At 36.9% G+C, this 20628-nt stretch overlaps 1 protein-coding gene across 1 annotated transcript in view; it reads right to left on the bottom strand.

Moving 5' to 3' along the window:
- CSMD1 (CUB and Sushi multiple domains 1) overlaps positions 1-20628 on the bottom strand; it is a 1238313-nt gene that overhangs the window by 1061018 nt on the left and 156667 nt on the right.

The raw sequence follows: 20628 nt of genomic DNA, 5'->3' as shown, positions 1-20628 counted from the left end.
AGCAAAGAAGCTCCACATTTTGGCATGACAACACCAGAAGTTGCCCTTTAGATTCCTTATAAAACAGGTACATGAAGAATAAAGGTAAGTACTTTGTTCAGGACCAGATCATTTATGACTTTTGGACTTTTATTAGCTCTCAGAAAATAATGGAGAATAAATGTGTAGTCCACCATACTTTTTTCATTCACTCCAGTGCGGAAAAACACATATATTTGTGGGACACCATTTCATTTCTGCTGTCATTGTAAAAAATATTTTTAGTCACAGTTAAGAGCAACACTAGCTATCCTGCAGAGTACAGATGAGAAAACTTCCTGACACAGTTTCAAAAAAGATACACTCAATCTCTTGCAAGAAGCATGGCAGAATGCTTAAGAAATCCAGGAGAAGAGCTTTTAAAGTATTACTAATAGGTTTCTCCACATGCTGCAGCCTCACTTTTCTGTGGGTGATATGTTTGAACTGCAGATAAACTGAATCATTGCTACTGAGAATATACAACTGGGTTTGATGTGGGCCAGCATGGGTCCAAAAGGATTTATTAGCAAGGCATTCACTGTGTATATGTCACCTTACAAATCTGGGGCCAGGCTTGGAAGCAGCTCAGCGCTCGTTAGTAAGTCTGACAAATATTGGACAACCCCATGCAGAGCAGGTTCAGGGTTCTCAGCAGTCATCTGTCAGAATCAGGAGAGCTGGAAAGCAAAATACCCATACGCTTGCATAGCCCTTGACAGAGACAGTTTGGCTCTACAAGTATCATTTTTTTATGGCTTAGCAGTGATTCTTCTACACTGAGTATGGATCTCTAGAGATGTGTCTTTGCACCACAGGCCTCAGAACTCCAAAGTCCATTTGTTATCTTGGGACGGATCCAAATGCAAGTGCACTTCCGAAGTGCTACCTTGGAACATGACAAGTTGACACATAAGGGTAACCTGGAGTGCACTGAGAGCAGTACCAGGATATTTTTGCAGAACAAGCTCAACCAGACTATGTGAAGCTATTCAGCTGCATTTACATGATGAACTCCAGGGATTCTGAGAAGGTAGTGACACCTGAGATGGACAAACTCAATCCTCAAGCTGATCCAAAATAAGGCCCAAAGGAATTGGCTTAACTCTGTTCCATGACACATGGGAGCCCCAAAGTCATGCTGTTTATCAGTCAAAAATCTGTTAATACCTTTCATATTTGGGCTTTCCATTAGTCAGACTATCCTAACTTTATAATGAAGGGTTAAGTGCACATGCAAGTGCAAGTGCCTGTGAGAAGCTATGTCTCCTGAAGAAATCACTCAAAATTGTAGGCAATCATTCAAAACTGTAGGTAAAATTCACTGTCAAAGTTGAGCCTCATGACTCCTCATTATGTTCCTCACTGAAGTAACTTGTCATTTAAAAGTGTCAATAGACAGTACTCGAGTCTAACTCGCACATTTGGATTAAAACTGGTATCAGTTTCTACCACAGAATTGAGCTCTAAAAGTTCTTCAGTTGAGGATCATGCCAGCAACATGCACTTACACATGATGATTCAGTTCTGTACATAAATATTCAGGCAAGCTCCAGCCCTCCATAAATTACCAAACTCTGTTGGGTATCTCTGAACCTCTGATCTCCAGTCTTTGCCATTTATTACAAACAAACTTATTTTCAACCTGGTTTCCAAAGAACCCCCCAATACATTTAGTTGATAGACATCTGTGTACTAGATTTGTACCAGCAAGCTCAACTGTATATAAGATTTGAGATAAAAGATTTGGAAAAGAATATATAGAAATTGTCTAAGAGAAAACTTACTAAAGGAATCGCTTACATTAAGAAAAAGATTGTTATCAATCATGCAAAAAAATAGATAAAATTCACAGGAACCTTTGAAAACAATATTCTTATAAGGCAAAAGCTAATAGTGCATCATGGGATTTGTTCTATCTTATGCAGTGGTACAAGTATTTATCTGAGGGAATCAACCCTCCTTCCATTAATAGCAAAAATTGGTCTGAGAGAAAAAAATAAAACAATTCTTAATTTGTGTCCAAAATTAAATATAGATTGTAAATTGTAATAGTGTTTACAATTAAATGGAATTTGCATGAACAGATTTACATGTGCAGCCAAGAAGGAGGAAGAAGATGTGAAATTGCAATCATCAGCTGCACGTAACAGTAACAGTCTGACCACCCAGATTTATTATCCATCTTTTATTTTGTTGGTTGGATTGTTTCTTCATTGTACGGTTGCAGAGTGCATATAAACATATGATAAACCAAGATTTATTAAAGCACCATAGCTACCTGACAGCAGACACCTGAATCTTACTTTTATTTCCTTTTTTAATTATAGATTTGTTGTCCCATTTATATTCTCCTGCATCAAAATAACTATCATCTATACTACTATCATATGAGGCAATGGTGTAAACGTTAGATTGGATACAGTGAATAGTCTATCCATGCTCTCCAACACCTATTAGTCTGGAGATAGAAACAATGAGATAGAAAAACACTAATACAGTCATAACCTCTGCATGTAGGCAAAAGGAGAAATAGGGCAACAAATTTCTGATCATATAAATCCATGCTAAAACCAAATGTCCAATGTTTGACCAAGTTATGTGCTTCTCAGTGCTCTGAAGCACACAGAAGTTGCAAAACTTGGGACCAGTCAAAAAAACATGACCACGGTGTCACAGGAAAGGCACTCCCTTCCACCCCTTCCCCAAATAATTTGCTTATATTGATATACTGGAAAATCCTCTCCTGACCTTCAAACTTGGAATCACCAAACTCCAAGGTACAAGTCAGGTTAGAACTGAGTTGCTATTACAGTTTCTTCTATATCATTACCTCTACTTTTCTGTCATCATCTGCTAGAGCAAGGGAATCCTTACAGAGACCCCTGTATCTGTGTGTCTGTCACTAGAGTTACTGTAGTGTATGGACATGTCTTAAGCTCATTGACCAAATAATTCCACTGAAATGAAATTAAACTGTATCGACGTATTAGCATATGAACACATGCACACAAAACTGGATATCCAAGAGGAATGGTGAAGAACAGAAACTAGCTAATATTGATGTTGATCTTGGTCATGTGATTAAAGGGATTATCAATTACCTGGGAAAGCAAGGGGCTGAACCTGATATTTCATTAGGTGATCCCACAAACCATGACAAGACAAAGCTAATTATTTAAAAATAATCTGTCATTAATCTTTGCTCACAAAACTGCAGATGAGTTATAAAATAGTAGTAATAAAAACTGCATACATATTTATTCATTTTAGAAGTCACAGACCAACTATTATATCACTTAAATCTTTCATATTAGCTTTTAAAGGAAATATGTCCCAATAATTGCATCTTTCAGTGAATAAGTCCATCTTTTAACTCAGACTTTGGCATTTGAACAAAGTAGAATGATTTTCAAGATGCTGAGTTTCTTTAAATTATGAGCTTAATCTTAGTTCTAGCCAATCACGCTTGAAATATTTAACCTTAGCAGACAAAACAAGTCTGAAAACTATTCTTACCCAACAAGAAGAGTTTTAAAACTCTAGAATCAAAGTTTCAATGATATGGATTCAGAGCCATTCAGAGCCAAAAAATAACAGATTTAAAACCTGATATTTCCATTAAATATTTAAACATATATCATGTTTACTGTTTTCTACAAACACTGTGTTAACCTTACATTGCACTTTGGGGTTCTTTGTCCCCAGATAAAAATATAAATCCATATGTTGTTCATAAGCCTTGTTGTTATATAATATTAAAAATATGTATTCCCATAGCAGACGCTTCTACTGTATATAATATATTATCAATTAGCAGTTGAACAGTTACAGCTCCTTTAATTCATTTTCTGTGTTCATACATTAATTGTACCCTTTCATTTATATGTTAAAGCTATTAACTTTATGACAGCCTTACAATTATTTGGAAACCATAGCTTACACTTAGAACTTTTTAACATCAATTTTTGGTTTACCTCAAATCTTTGAAACATATTTACTAAGTTTTAACATGTTGCTGCTTTTACTTTCCCAAAAGCACAATTCAAAAGACACGTTATTTTTGACTAAACAAATTGTGCTTTAGGCAGCAAATCAACAGCACTGTAATATAAAAACGCAGACAGGAGTTTTGGTTTTCAGTTGTCCTATGAGACAGGTGGCTTGCCCTATTCAGTTTGTCAGAGTTGATTACAAGATAGGAGCTTTTCCATTTTTTACGCTTGGATGAAGATTTTTCAGATGACAATACCCAAGGTTAATCTCTTAATGGATAGTAGACAAGATTTTGCCTACAGTGTCACTTAACTTAGAAGAGTCCACCATTAAATATTTAGTCATGTCAATCAAACAACATTTAAATTCTAGTTTAATGCATCTTTTTGATTCTGCTTTACTTAATTAGTTACAGAAATATCAAGTGTTCTGCAAAGTACCTGGGGACATTCTGGAAGACAAAATAAAACACAGCCCCAACAATATGGGATTTTTCAGATATGCCTTTTTTTACTTACATTATGTCTGTGTATGTTTAAGTAAGTTTTCACACCAGCCACATACTCTGAAGTGCTAATTAAAGCTTTATTTAGTTAGAGCGCTTCTCCATCGAGTACTACAGCTCAAAAACTATAGCATGTCAAATAAGCTTTAAGAGTTCCCACAGGGAGCTTACACTTCAACTGTTTCACTGTTTCTACAAAATATGTTACTTTACTTAAAGTACCATGGCAATGACCTTTGTGAACCAAGAAAGCTTCTTCACAGCTCCTCCCAACTCCAAAGACCTTCCCTCAGATTTTAGCTACTTCCTTGAAGCTCCCTCCTTGTCCTCCTCTCAGTCTCCTGCCCTACGCATCCCTCCCTTATTCCTCAATGACAACAGCACCCACTGTTAGCAAGCCTTGAACTTATTTTTTTTCTTTTTAACCATTTAGTGTGGGTTGTTTTTATAGGGCCATCCAAAACTGAAACCCCTCTCGTTGTGCCTATCTTACAGCTGTACTTGTCAATGTTTATTTTTCATTATTTTAAGATGCTGTATGTTTTAATTTACTGATTTCAGCAATATTTTTCAAGAACATGCTCTTGAAGCCCTCCTATAAAATCACAGGTAACCTTACACTTCCTTCCACCTTCTCTATGTTAAAAGCAAATGGCAACAGCCAATAAGGGAAATTCAGCTTTGCTATTTCAGAGTGACATTTTTCTCCTTGGGACCCAATTCAGAATATGTACACATCTTATTTGCACTGACTCCAGTGAATCCCACACAATTCAGAATTAGGGCTAATGTACAAGCATTACTTATGAATATAGAAAACCTCATCACTGGCTATTACATATATAAATCCCTCCAAGTTTTGTCTGGTGTTTAAATAAATTTAAGAAAAAGTTGAAAATGAAGCAAGATAGACTTCTGAATCCTTTGTTTAGGGAACAGTTCCCATATTTCACCTTACTATACCCAGGTCCCTTCCCCATGGTTTCTGACTCCCATATTTGTAGTACTGTAAGGGTGCACTGAATTCTATACTATGTCAATGGAAGTTCTGCATGCAAATAAAATGTCAGAGACCTCTACAGGCTGAAGGACAAAATTTTGTCATGTGGCTACAGATGTTCCTGCAACGGTATGTTCCAAAAGTGGAATGCACTTTTTGTGTACATTCGTTTCACAGCCGTCCTGTACTGAAATAAATAAATAAATAAATAAATACCTATAGAAACAAAAGTGTATGGAGATTATTAATTTGTCTGATTTATTTTGCAGCTTGCCTCCATTTCTTTTATTTCATGAATTCAGTGCTGAGATCTAAATTGTAACAAGGCATGTAGGCAGCAAGACAATTTAAACCTTCTAAAGTTTCAAGCAACTCATTTTCATTTCAAGTACTATTTGATGTGAATAAATGAGCAAAAAAAATATTTATACTACACTCTTGAAAAAAATTAGGTTTCAGAAAATTTTTTGCCATATTTCATGACCTGCACTAAGTAAAGAAAGATGCAGAGAGGGACGGAGTTTACTTAGACATCAGAATTGCTCCTGAATTTTAGGTGTTATGTAAGAGCTTTTCCTAAATTTATGCTGGTACGATTTCTTTCTGGTTCCTTGCTTGCACCATTGACTAGTCAGAGAATTTAAGCACTTGCTTTAGAAGACATGGTTCAACAGCTAGGTGAATGCTAAAGAAGGGTGGCCTGAATCTTATCCCAGTATTTACTGTAAGTATTTCAGGCTCTTCCGTTTCATATACTTTTTCCTTACATTGTCCAAATATATTGTTTATTTCTTCAGAAAAAGCAATTCTAGTCAGCCCTTCTATTGCAGCTAGCACATAGGCTTACAATCTAGACACAAGACATCAAGGTAGAAAAAAAAAATACAGACTATGAAAAAAAAAAGTTACATAACCCACACATACCTAGCACAGCTTTTTTTTTTTTTTTTTGCCTCAGGCCTCAGGCTACCTTTGTTTTTTAATACTGTATGTGCAGCAACGAAGGGCTTTAGTTTCCTTTCTCCTTTGAATTTTGCTTTTTAAACATCTGCCTGTACTGCCTGGAATACTTAAAGCCTTCTAACTGCTGGCTGGATGAAAAACACACTTCCTCCTTTGTTCGAGCCATTCTGGAGTCCAAGAGTTGGTTTCCATGACTTCAGCACTTCTCTCATTTCTATATTCCTGTTACAGCTAGTGATAAAATTTGCATTGATTTCACAGATAGATTTCAACCAAAACTGTATACTTTTGAGAATGCCACTCTGGCTGCTTGAAGACATTAAGCAGAATTTACATAGTCTCATGAGAGATGTGGGGATTCTGCTCTGAAATTGGCAGGTTAGGCTGGTTGCTGACTAACAATCAAACATGTCCAAAGATATCCAACAGGATATACAAGGCAGAGAAGTTGGATAATTCTTTCAAAATCAAATTATTTTTCAGTTAAGCGTTTTTCTTTACATTTCTCAAGTGCAAATGTAGTAAAATGTAATGTACAAATAAATAAAAAACCACTGACTTTGTAGAGGGGAAGCAAAAATACCAAGACGCTTGAAATTTTGTTTTACTGATTTTTTTTGAGAATTTGTACTGCAAGAATCATTCTTACTTAGTGGAAATTCACTGGGGTTACGTATAGAAATGCAAGAAATTTACCTAAAATATATAATGATTCAGCCTTGGTTATATTACACAGATTATATTATACAGACCAGAAAAAACATAGTAGCAGTTTCAAATAGGGTGCAATGGAGAGTTGGAGGTGTTCTGGGCAAGCCCGTAAGAATAAAACAGAAAGCTTTAGGGAGCAACAGTGCACACTGCCAGTCAAACAGTAAAGTAATATGAGAGTAGAAATAAAAGTTATAAAACCAAAAGCCTGCAGTAGTTAAAAACAAGCTGATTACTTGCCTTATCTCAAGGTCATCTATCCCTGTCTTGTCTCCGTGAGATTATTATTGACTTTTCAAAAGCCATGATCTTGAACCGTTCTCAGCACAACTTAATATTGTACATGCTTCTGGGGAGGCTTAGATTTCTAGTCTGACTGCAGTTATGCTTTATACAGTGCTAGTCTTTTAACTTCAGATACCAGGTTCATGGATTGCTTCAGTTTTGAGGGTAACGTGAAGCATTTTTATCTAAAATGAATGGAAAAAAATATTCTGGACTCAGCAGTTCTGTTTGGATCTAGACAGCTTCGCTAGTTCTGTGAATTCCCAGGCCAGTACTTGCACAGTTCTCCTTTCCTAAGTAAAGTCATAACTGCTTCAGATTAAAGTGTTTCATGTGACAGGAGACATGCATATGAAACAGCAGGTCACATGAATGTCACTGACTATTATTGCAGGCACTCAATCAACTTACATGCTGCTTTCAGTATGTTTCAGAAGGGAATGAAAACACTGCTAAATTTAACAGAAGCAGTGCTCATTCTTCAGATAAATAGGGCTCTTTTACAGAGAAAAAGAATTTGTTGGAAAGGATATCCTTTTTCTAATGCTTACAGGTTTTTTTCTTGATTGTCTACCACAACTGAATATAGATACTTTGCACTTCTTTCTTCCATACACTTAGTTTACTGACTAATGTCCAAACAAGAGTGCATTTTGAATGGTTTGCTCATTTAAAACTCTTATTCAGATACCTGAAAATTATTTTATCTTGAAATATGTCAGTCATGGAGGCCTTCACATAAGGCTAAGCCTGTGGGTCGGTCTTTTCCTACATGGAATACTGTAGGTGCAGATAAGTCTTTGTACATATTTGTTCCACAAGTATTTGTGAACAGATGGTAAACTGTTGGCATGGGTAGAGATCTGGACAGGCATTAATGACAAGGATAATAAAGTGGTTTTCTAAAGAAAATTTTAGCACTTAGCACTGAAAAGGTCCAATGTTCCTGAGCGTGACTAAACAATATGGCAGAGGAAGTCTACTTGTCTCTAGAAGAAGGCAGTATAGCCTATTTTTACTTTAAAAAGATCTTACTTTCCAAAAAATGTAACATATTTCTTCTTTCCTCACCCTGTAAAAGAAGACAAGAGACACCTTCTCATTCTGTGAACCAGAAGGTGGATCCGTTTCAATGGTACGGGGAGTACCTCACTGAGCTGATCTTAAAGAGCTGTGTTACAGCTCTTCTGATCCTGAAATTCATTCAGTTTGTTAACGCCAAACATTTGATCTGCATTCTCCCCATCATACTGAGGAAGTAACTTTCTGGCAGTTACTCTCTATTTTATATATATTAAACAAAGGGCACTATAAGACAACAGTCTCCTTAAGTCTTAAGACTGTAAGACATCGCAGAGTTAATTGCCCTATCCGCCTATTTTTCATGCTTTGCTTTTGAAATGTCTAGGCTTTGATACATTATGGCATCATTTTATGCATGAACAGTCATAAGCTGTCAATGTATTCACCCTACACAGATCTTCCAAATGGAAAAACACTCTTGAAAAATATCAGCATTGCAAAACAGTCAAAACTCAGAACAAAAAAAAATTATGACGATTTTAGAGAAGTGGGCAAGAGAAACACTGAAACAAAGGGCTGCAGCTTTCTTGCTAAAGTTAAAAATAATTTTATATCATAAATTTATCATTAAATTATACACTTGATACTTGTACAGGCCATAGGAGTTTTAAATATCTTTTTGACAAAGGGGACTAGGACTTTAAAAGAAAAGCAAAAATACAAATAGAAACAAAATAAAATGGAGATACATTGTTTTACATGTCTTCACAGAACAGCATTTCAATTTCTGTTGTTAAGGTTCTTATTTTCTCTAAGAAGATGACTGAAATGAGAACAACTTAGTAAAAAGAAACAGAAATGATTCATCACAATGGTAGCTGACAGTAGCAGCAAACAACTCAAGCAGTGAAAACTACAAAGCAAGGAACATGTCATGGCATTTACTGGAGAGTATTATTGCTTTGCTGTAACAGAGGACATTTTTTGGAAGGGAGACTGCAAGAGGGTTTAGTTTAATTCTGCAAGCCATTTGTGAACAATTTTCCTTGATACTGTTTCTATTAACTTTCTCAACTGGGAATAGACAACACTACTTTCTGCTAATACTACTTTTCATTTGTCCACTTAATATTACTTAGTCTTCACAAGAGAAGCTGTTGCTTGTGCAGTCAGTCTTAAGTACAATTTAAAAAAGAAAAGCACTGCAGAATTCTAAATACTAATAACCATGAGAAGCTGTGTCGATTTTGCAAAGAGATACATGCAATAAGCTGAGGTTCACACCAACTTTGATTCCTAACAATAGTGGCACAATCTTCTCAAGATACTTAAGCTTTAGTAAATTTTCGAGTTGGTGGGTACAATAAAATAAGCATCATACACAAGCTATAGCACACTTGCACAAGGCTTCTAGGAATATATCATGATCTAGAGAATCCATTATGAGTAAGTGCCTTTGAGCATAAGGTTATATTTAGCTGAACACATGCAGGAAACTGATGTGCATCTGTTTTCAACTTAAACTAGTTCCACTTCACAGAAGTTGATTAACTTTTCTTTTAGGCTAGACACTAAAAGTCCCATTTCTATCTCCATTGAGCACCAATTCAGCTACACCAGTCAGAAGTTGTCAATGCATTCACCCTACCCACTCCACATTATGAAACATAGCAGCTGATTCTTTTCCCCTGCTTGTTCTGACAGAAGGACTTGCCTTTTCAGTTTCCATTTGTGGCTTCACATTGGAAAGATTAGAGTTCAACTGTAATATTTTTGCCAGTCCTGTTCTTCGCAAAAGACTCCTACAAATCTGACCCCAGAGAGATTCACAGCAAACACAGCAACAACTAACTCCATGTGGCCAAACAAGGCATCTTTGCATTACCAAGGAATGTTTAATTTTTATAATTAAACAACTTGAGTGTTATCTCAAGCCTCAGCCATCAGCCTTCCGTCACTGATTCACATTCTCTAACTGTAGTTAACTTTAAATTTGCTTTCCTCATGCCCTCATTTAGAAATACACAACCTTTCAGGAAGCTGTTGAATGTCACGCTCGTACTAATCATTACTGCAGTCAGTCCATTAGTAGCAACTGAAATGCTGTTGGGTTCTTTGAACATGCTCCTGCCTAGCTCGTGAAGAGATGTTCATGACTGCTACTTTTACTCCTCTATGTAAAATTACTATTATGGGGCTATTATGACTATTGTATGGGCTTTTTCAAAGAAGATATGATGCTGTGATAAAAGGTAAAAATTATATCATATTATTTGCATCCTTACAGTGTGGCTTAATCTATAACAGACTTCAACAAGTTAGTATTTGGTCAAGTATATATATGGGGTTAAAAAATAGTCTTTTAAACTGCAAGTTTCAGTTCCAAGAAAATCCTAACAGTTGGGCTTTGACTAGCTTTACATTCATGAAGAGCATTTTCTCCTCTAAAAATCCAAAAGCCACCAGTATTATTTGTCCCTGATGAACAGCCATTTGAGTCATTTGAGTCAGACCAGCTCCAGAAATATGTTTTAAGTGCCCAACTCACAAAACTTGGAAGAAAACTGATTTGGGGCAAATGCTGTGAGCATTTTTTTAGAACCACAAAAAAATATTAGTATCAAAAAACTGAAGTCCTGGAATGTAAATGGGGGGGGCAGAGGGGGAGGAGGAAGGGGATGACTGGAATTTAAAGTTATGAAGAGGTTTTAAGAGGTTTATTATTACAGATTTAGCTGCCATGGACAGAGATATCATTGTGGTCAGTGCATGACATTCTAGATTTTTACATAGCTGTTTAGTTCAGATCAAGAATATTTTCAACTGCAACCGCTTTACTTCCATCTTTACTTGTCTCATAGCCTTCCATGACTTTGCTGATGACGTTCATTATCTGCTCAGAGCAGAAAGTCTGACCTGGCAATGACAAGAATAGCAGTATAAAAGTTGATTGTACAGAGAGCATAGAAGTTAGAGAGAGAAAGCAAAATGAAAAACTTTGGGGAGTTTGCCACAAATGATGTGATATATATCCCTGGAAAGCAGCACCAGATGTACACAACAGTTGGAATATCTCATTCTTCTACTGGAAGAAACACAACACAGATGTTTCTTATTTTATGAAAGTATATGAATGAGATATTGAGAAACATGATACTCAAAGATTTGTCTTCGGAAGACAGTAATAGCTTTCTGTGTCATTAGCAAAGAAGATTATTTAATTGCAGACCTACAGACCCAAACTCTCCTTCCTTATATTTCTGAATATCCATATTTATATGTATATGGAATTAATGACATTAAATGCAGACATTTGTCAGTCATCAAAGAGAAAGATATCCAAAATAATGGTGGAATATGCCCACAGACATTACACTGAATGTAAGACTGATCATCACCTTTTTGAAGAGTTCTGACAAATGGTTAGAAATACAGGACGAATGTTTGGGTGGAACTAGGGTTATCAGAAACACCTTTTATCCACAGAAAGCAATGAGAAAGTCAGCAAAAAATACAAGTATTACTTGATTAGAGTTCTTTGAGCCGTTACAGTGATGGAAAAGTAGACTTCGGAAAATCTCTGCTGCTACTTCTTACTATGTTCAGCAAAGGAAGACTATGCACATTTTCAGAAAGTCAACAGGTTTCTGTGACAAAAAACAGCTGAACCAGTAACAAAGCACCTCTATCACTAATTTCTTCTCTCAAAAGAGAAACAAGCTGGCAAGGGTTTCCTACTGGCAAACCACCTGGGCCAACAGCAACAGTCTAATACTAACTTTGTCTTTATATCTTGGCTTCAGACAGACATTATAAAAGATAGCACTCACTGAAACACAAGCACCTTTCAGATCAAAAAAAATTATTCTGAAACAAAGTCAAAATGCACCAATGAAAACTAAAATAAGACGTATGAAAGCAGGAATATTAAATCCAATAATTATCCATGACCCAATAATTTTGGAAAGTCAGTGTCAGGTTTTAATTTTTTTTTTTTTTTAAAGTCTTTCTTCCCATTTGACTGGATTATGCCTTTACTGGAAAGACATCCTAATGACTCCAACAGCACACAGACCAACTATTTCATAAATTACAGACTGTGACAAGAATCAATTTAAGGAAAGTCTGAAGCCTACTGCTACATGTAGGTGTAGAGAGTGTACGTGGATGAAAAGAAAAACCTGTAAACTCTTCTATGAAAATATTATTTAAAAAATGGGAAAATGTTTTTGTCTCCATTTTAAATTTTTGCTAGAAATTTAAATTCTGGAAGAATGTCATAAAAACTTTTTTTTTTCCCTGTACTATAGAAAAATTGACAAAATTCCTCATAAAGGTCATGATGTTTAATGTTTCCTTTCTACCATGACAGGAAGTCTGATTTGACTGCATCACTCCTTTTTGTGATGGAGACTTCATATCACACGCTTTGTATTTTGTAGGGATTTAAGCTTGACCCCACAGAGGAAAAAGCAGACATAGTGTAAGCGAACTACAATGAAGCAGTATTTGCTAATCTCTCCTTTCGATGGCAGAGAGATCATGACTTCACGGGGAAAAAAATACAAGCAAACTAAGCATCAAATGAAAAACTTTAAAACAGATGCCTATATTTTCCATCAAAAGAGGAAATTTTTTCAACAGTCCTATTGTAATTTGCATGTATCTTAGCTGCCCCCCCTTCCCACCACCCCCCATGAAATGAGCTGCAGGTATCCAGTCAGGTATTTTCTAAGTTCAAAAGCCTATTTATAAAGCACATCTTTCTGAAGCACAAGTAGTAACAAATGGACTGACAAATATTCAGTCTTTTTTAGCTACTCTCTCTAGTGCAACCCTCTAGTGCAGTCCAACAGATGTCTCAGCTACTGCTCTCCTTCCCAGAGGCTTAGCGCTGCCCTGCAACTAAACGATCTTGGTAGCTCTGCTGGTACAACTGCAAAACCAGCAGGACCTCCAGTCCTCGCTGTGGTGGTTCCAAAGGTTTCCAGATGATGGTGGAGGTCAGCAACACCTCTGCATGTCCTGCTGGTTCTCAACAGGGGAAAGAAGCTACAAGCACTGCGCTGCTACATCTTTCTATGCAAAATTTGTGTTCAAAAGACTGCACCGACGACATGTCACAAACTCAACGTTAGTCACTGTGAGTAAGGATCACAAAGCATCCTTCCCTAGACCAATTTCACTCTCTCACCTGATTCTTCCCAGAGCACCTACGCTATTTGCTGCTATGTAAATATATGCCAAGCACCTGTAAGGTGAATAGATGCACCTCCAGATACAATAGAAATAAATGAATGTTTTCAGTGTTTTAGTCTTCATTTATAGCCAATTAAATTTCTATTGCTTCAACATTGACTGTGTCCCTTCCCAGATTATTTATTGTTTTTAAAAAGCTTTGATTCTCCCTCCCAGCATCTATAAGGGCAACATATAATTATGGACATGTTTTTGAGAGATCTTGCCAAGTTTTTCTTCCTCAGAAAGTCCCATTGAGAAAGTAGAAAACTCTTGGCATACGATCTCTTTTTTTTTTTTTTTTTTAAAGAGAGCACCCTCATAAAATGATAAAACCTCATCATTCAGCAAGAACAGAGCAGGAAAAACATTCTTTGCTTTATGTTATTAATTAAGCAAATCCACCTTTAACTGAACTGCACTTACAGACTTTCATACACAAGATTTGGTTTTGCCTTGAAAGAGCTGAGCTATCAAAGCATTTTTTGTCCCAGATGGTGGAATTAAATCAATATCTTCAATAGAGAAACCCCCAAAAGAATGCGAGCTACAGCATTCATTATCATTGCACTTCACTAGGCAGTGTGATAGATGTTGAGAAAAAACGGGGGTGCCAGTTTTCACTGCCGTATGTTAGCATCTGATAGGGAAATTGTGGTGCATTCTTCTCTGCTAATTCTGAAATGCATTATATGCTTCCCAGGAAAAAAATACTAAAATTTTACATCAGTTTTGAGTCTGACATTGTACATCTAAATCGGTGCTATCTAAAACTCAGTATCCAAACTACTTATTTTCATTTATGACTATTAAAATGTATTGAGTTTACAAGATTTATTTCAGAAGTATACTTCAGACAGGTAAGGGTACAAGAATCAGTGGTTTAATGCCATATAGTAAAATGTCATATTTGCTGACCACAATGGTCAAAAGATTTTAAATTCATTATTTCAGTATATATATAGCAACTATAGTAAATTTGTCATTGTGATCACAAACACCAGCCACTGAAGTTATGGCTACACATACAGCAATTTAAAAGTCATAGAAAGGTCTGCACTATAAGATCAGGAGCTTATGATCCTATTTCTTCTCTTCTACACAGACAACAAGCATCTTCTTTCAACCTGATTGAAAGATTAATGCATTTAAGACAAACTCAATCTGTGTTTAGCTCAAAATTTGCTAACATTAGACCAGAAAAAATATTTGTGTTCCTTAAGTGTATCTGGTTTTCCACTGCTATAATGACGTGTAACTGACTGCCTCACTCAGCAAGCTTTGCTCACTTAAAATACTGACACTTCTTTGAATGTGAAATGAGAAATAAGGCCCACTGAAGAAAAAAGGGAAATAAGTGCAATGTACTGGTTTTGGCTGGGAAAGAGTTAATTTCTTCAGAGCAGCTCACATGGTGCTGTGTTTTGGATTTGTGACCAAAACAGTGTTGATAACACAGGGATGTTTTAGTTACCGCTGAGCAGTGCTTGCACCTCATCAAGGCTGCCTCTGTTTCTCACACTGCCCCGCCAGCAAGTAGGCTGGGGGTGCATAAGGAGTTGGGAAGGGACACAGCCAGGACAGCTGACCCCACCTGGCCAAAGGGATATTCCATACCATCATCCATAGTCAGCAATAAAAGCTGGGGGAAGAAGGCAGAAGGAGGGACATCCAGAGTTATGGCATTTGTCTTCCCCGGTAACTGTCACGCATGATGGAGCCCTGCTTTCCTGGAGATAGCTGAACACCTGCCTGCTGATGGGAAGCAGTGACTGAATTCCTTATTCTGCTTTGCTTGTGCACAAAGTTTTTGCTTTACCTATTAAACTGTCTTTATCTCAACCCATGTGGTTTTGCACTTTCACCTTTTTGATTCTCTCCCCCATGACGCTGGGAGATGATTAGCTTCCTGGCGGGCTTAAACCACGACATGCAAGAAGTAAGGCTAATGCATACACGAGACACCCAAGATGGAACACCTGCAGTGAAGCTGGACAAAAAGACTGCATTTGGGCATGGCTCAGTAACACCTGCTCCTACCAGCGGGCTTCATTACCTATTTCTTTTCCACAGTTTTGGAGGGCAGGAACAGAGTTCACTGTAGTTCCACCTGTTCCCAGTGCAAATAACTGTAGAAGCTTCAAGGTCTGAGACACAGGAGGCTGCCCTCTGACACCTCTAGTTCCCATGCACATTGTAGAAAAGAAGCTATGAAGAAACTTTACTTAGCTTTGTCTCCAGATACTACTAAATGTACAGAAATGTAAAATTACTCAAGAGGTCAAGTATAACTGAGTGCTGAAAAGAAAAAGGAGATGAAATGCTAAAAACCTTTAAGTTCTTTGATAATGACTTGTCAACTGATCGTATCCTAAAAAAGCAGAAAAAAAAAAATTCACAAGATCATGGTGTTAAAATAAAGAGCAACTTCTAAAAAATTTCTTTCTTCAGAGGAGCTGCAGACATCTGGAATCATATTGTCTTTCCTTTATGTGAAATGTCAAGCTGAACAGAAATAAAGGAAGAGTTTTCCCATAAGCAGAGTTGCTGACCATGACATACACTTTTCAGAACCACATACTGGGAGTAATAAGTACCTTAGTAGGTTTCCATTTTATTCATCTGTCATGGTTAAGATGCCATTGTTGATTTTGGTGTTAAAAAGACAAGCAAAAAGGAATACAGAGACAGCACATAGCTTAACTAACAGCAGGTAAATCACAATTTTGTGATACTAAGCACAGGGCTGCACATTATAAGGCCACTCACATTTCTTTGCTCCTTCACAATTACCAAAATTAAAATAGATTAATTATCCAACATTAATTGAAAAGGAAAGGATATAATTTCATATGAACTCCTGTGTCTAATGAAGATTCAGCCTGAGCTGTATGGTTTCTGAGAAGTATGCAGTGAATATCCTTGTGATGACGCTTTTTCTTATTTATATGTTTATTTTGAATTTCAGACAGATCTCTTTCAAAAAAGCTCATGTTCAATGAACAGTGTTTGCAAGCATTCTCTCAACGAGCCTCCACATTAGTGCCTTGTTATCTTTGTAATACAGACAAGAAGCCTCCAGTCTGCTGGAAAATATGGACTTGCTTTTTCTAATTACATTATTCTCCTACCTTATTTGCACATGGTAATCACAGCCTGTTTTCTTTTTAAAATCACTTAGTAGTGATGTTCTAGTAGTTAACATTTTAAAGTGTTTTGAAAAATATAAAACACACATACTAAAGAAAATAGATAATATATATGAGGTATGATTAAAATACTGGAAATGGAAACATAGGTATGTACATAGATATACACATAGTAGATAAAACTTTTTGTATATAAATTCGTAATTTACCTGTAGGCTCAACAGGTGAACAGCACTTTTTTTGTTTAGGGACAACTGTTTGGTTGAAACAGTTTTAACGGCTACCCAACTCAAAAAGAGGGCTACAATTGGTTCAGAAGGCTACTGCTGCCAAACATGGTCACACCTACACCACAACATCTCTTATATTGTTTCTCATACCTTTTTCACCACATTTGGTAAAGGTGAGAAACAGTTTAAAACAAAAAGAAAATGTGAAACCAAAAAGTGTTAACTTATCCTGGGATAAACATGGCTGCCTCCTTACTACCTAAAATTTTCTTTGCATTCATTGTATTAAAATGTGAATGAGGCCAGGCAAAAGTGAGCAGCAAGGTTGTTTTTTGTTTATTAAATAATTTCTTATTTTCCATTTATTCTGTCAGGACCTTGAGCACACTCAGGCCTTGCCTGAACTCTGGCACATTGATACCTGTGCCCAGCCCTGCCTCCTGCTGCCTCGGCTTGGGCTCCAGGCCTAGAGTGCACGGAGCCGGTCTCCAGCCCAGCCTCCAACTCCCTCTGCGACTGCTCCTAACGTGGTCCCTGCATGTACCCTGGACCTGGTTTGCAGCTCATCTGGGGCTGTGGATGGTTGCTACCAGCCCTCAGCACTGCTCACCCAGCTTATGTGCTGCAGCACGGGCCTTGTCAGTGAGGGCACAGCCTGCACTCTGGTCACCCTCGGCTCCCAACTTGCCCCCCCTCACGTAGCTGTTCCCTGACAGTTTCCATCCTGAGAAATTACACACAGCTCCTGAAATAGCCAAATCTTTTATAAATTGCTGAAATCAGGTTAAGTGAATTCCAGTGCACGAGAAAAGGGCAACATTTACCTTGCAAGGAAGGACGTATGGCCTTTCTTTCACCAATAGCTAGGACGTCTGCAATTTAGGGGATCACCTGTGTTTTGCTAAAGCTTCCACATAATTTCAATAGCAAGAGTTAATAGTACCCCACTCACAGTGTCAAGGGAGTTGTCATGATAATATTGTATTATTACGTTTATATGGCTCTTATTTTGCCTGCCAATCTGTAGAAAATACTATAATACAGCAATTCCTGAGCTATATCAGCAGAATTTCCTAAAGCTAGCTTTAGAAAAAAGTTTAAACATGTTTAAACTTTTTGAAGAACAAAAAATATCAGTAAGAAGTTTGAAAAAGAGGATGAAAAAGTACTTTATAATCTAGAATTCTGAATAAACAATCTCTCAGCGGAGTAAAGCTTCAAAATAAATGTAAGGCCAGAGGAAACCAATTAAACAATGGAATGGAATAACTAAACATATTTCTTTGGCTGGACAAGCACAATTAAACACGATCTTTACCTCTGCTCAATACTTACCAGATTTAGAAATGACAAGTTCAGCTTTAGGAGTATACACAAATGCTTTTCTCTTTTCAGACTACTGTATCATTTCTGATATTTTTATGAAGAACATAGCAGTGTTCTCATATATCCTCAAAATAAACAGAATTTGAAAAATCAAATTCTATAATTTGATATATTTTCTGACAGAAGAATGTTAGATGGGAAAATCTGGGAGTCTGCTGCCCTGCAACTCCCCAAGTGCAAGTGTATGTAACAGAAATACTCTGCAAAAGTCTAGGCCTGGAAAACCCAACCCCTTTGAAACACACACAGTTATTTCATGTGAAATGCGAGGAGTGTTTCTCATGGTTCAAGCGGATGGTCTCTGATGCACTGTAACAGAGATTTGGATCCCTACCTGCCCTGGTGTCTCATATCTGTCAGAGACACCACTTAAGTGCCTGGAGCTGTCCATTACACCTCACCACTTTGAACACAGTTCTTAGTCTTTGCAGATCTGAGACAGTAATTAGGGACAAAAGATTTTCCAGACAAAATTTGTAAGCATATTAACAAGCAAATTACATTTTCTTGCCTCCTCAATATTTTGAAAATAAGGCATGCTACTACGATTTCAGTACTAGTTCTTCTAGAAATGAGGAAGTGAGTAGACTATTTGTTCACAAAATTTTATACGCAAACCCTATAAAATACAAACACGGAAGAAGCTCTACCTGAAACCAGTGGTAACCACAGCTATCCATTATCCCATATGAGACATGGAAACCAATCTGCCCAGAGATGACAGCTTGGTATGGTTACAAGCATACGACAGTCAGACCTTCAGCATTACAGCTCAGCCTTGAACTAAAAGTTAGATTTCACTACCACACTGAGAGCAAACTGGTATTTTAGTTTTCAGTAGTATTGGTCTAGCTAAAAAAACTGCTAAATAAATAGTTAATATTTTTGATCATGTAAGATATCCAATAAATCCTCAGACCCTTTATTTTCAATAAACAAACTTCAATTGAAACATCTAAAATTATCAGTTTCCCATCGATCCAGCACACCAACACTGAAGGATAGAGTTCGAATGAAAAAAGTTTTTACTGAAAAATATATTCTCTTCTGAAAATCAGGATTTTATTAGTTTTGAGTAATTTTTTGTAGGTCTGTACTACCATTTAGAAATGTTCTGTAAAAAAAAGCCCCAAACTTTCAATAAAAATATTTTTCTTCCACCTCTGAAGAGAAATGTGTAATTTGAGTCTAACATGTTACTGAAATATTCCCTACCCTGTGCACATACTTCAAAACTGAAACAAAACATGTGTATCGGGTTCCCTGAAACTTTAAAAACATCCTCCTCCCCCACAATATTCATGAGCTTCCAATATAATAGCTCTAAACCCTGAAAATCCTATGTGAGCCAACTGAGTAGTTTCCCCGCTTTTGATGTTAGTAACGTCTTTAGAGCCTTAGTATGCTGCATGTTCACAACGTTCAACAGTATGATGCACATCAAAATTGAATTCCATAAACTTTTATATACTGTGAAAGCCTAGGATTTGGTGCCATTAGACTGAAAATACCGTTTACTTGATTTAGAGAAATGCAGTATATTGTGACCGATTAAAAAAAACCTGCATATTATTACCAATTATTTGTGTTATATCTCTCCATCTGCCTTCTATAGCCAGAAGGCACATGGCACATCTCCTACCTAGAAGCAAGCCTAAGAGAGTCAATAATTCAGAGTTTGATTAGTGCTGAAATTATTTCCTCTCCAGAGTGCAATTTTAATTCACTTATTTTATGTCCAAGGACAAGAAGACAAAGAATTGGAGTAGTTTTCCCTACATACTCGTCATTTTCACATTTCCTAAGAGAAAGGCAAAGCCAAAACGCTTGAATTAGAAACTTGTCATACTTGGCATACTATGTCATTTCTTAGTTGCCGGGTTCTCTCTTCCACAGTCTTTAAGTATCTGCCTATTTTTATTTTCAGGGGCAGGCAGATTCAAAAGATTTCTATCAGGAAGCCTAACTTCACTCTCTTGCTGTTTTCAACATGAATCAGAGCAGAAACCATCCTTCGGCACTCGAAGTCAAGCCAGCTAAAAATACATGCCCTTCCTACAACCCAGTCACCCAAATGCATTTCTATTTTCAAACCTACTTACCATGGAACTGAAACAAAGCTTT

Source organism: Gymnogyps californianus, chromosome 3 (assembly GCF_018139145.2).
Source record: "Gymnogyps californianus isolate 813 chromosome 3, ASM1813914v2, whole genome shotgun sequence".
In the NCBI taxonomy this organism is placed as follows: Eukaryota; Metazoa; Chordata; class Aves; order Accipitriformes; family Cathartidae; genus Gymnogyps; species Gymnogyps californianus.
The sequence above is the reverse complement of the archived record's forward strand: the minus strand, read 5'-3'. Positions and strand labels throughout refer to the sequence as shown.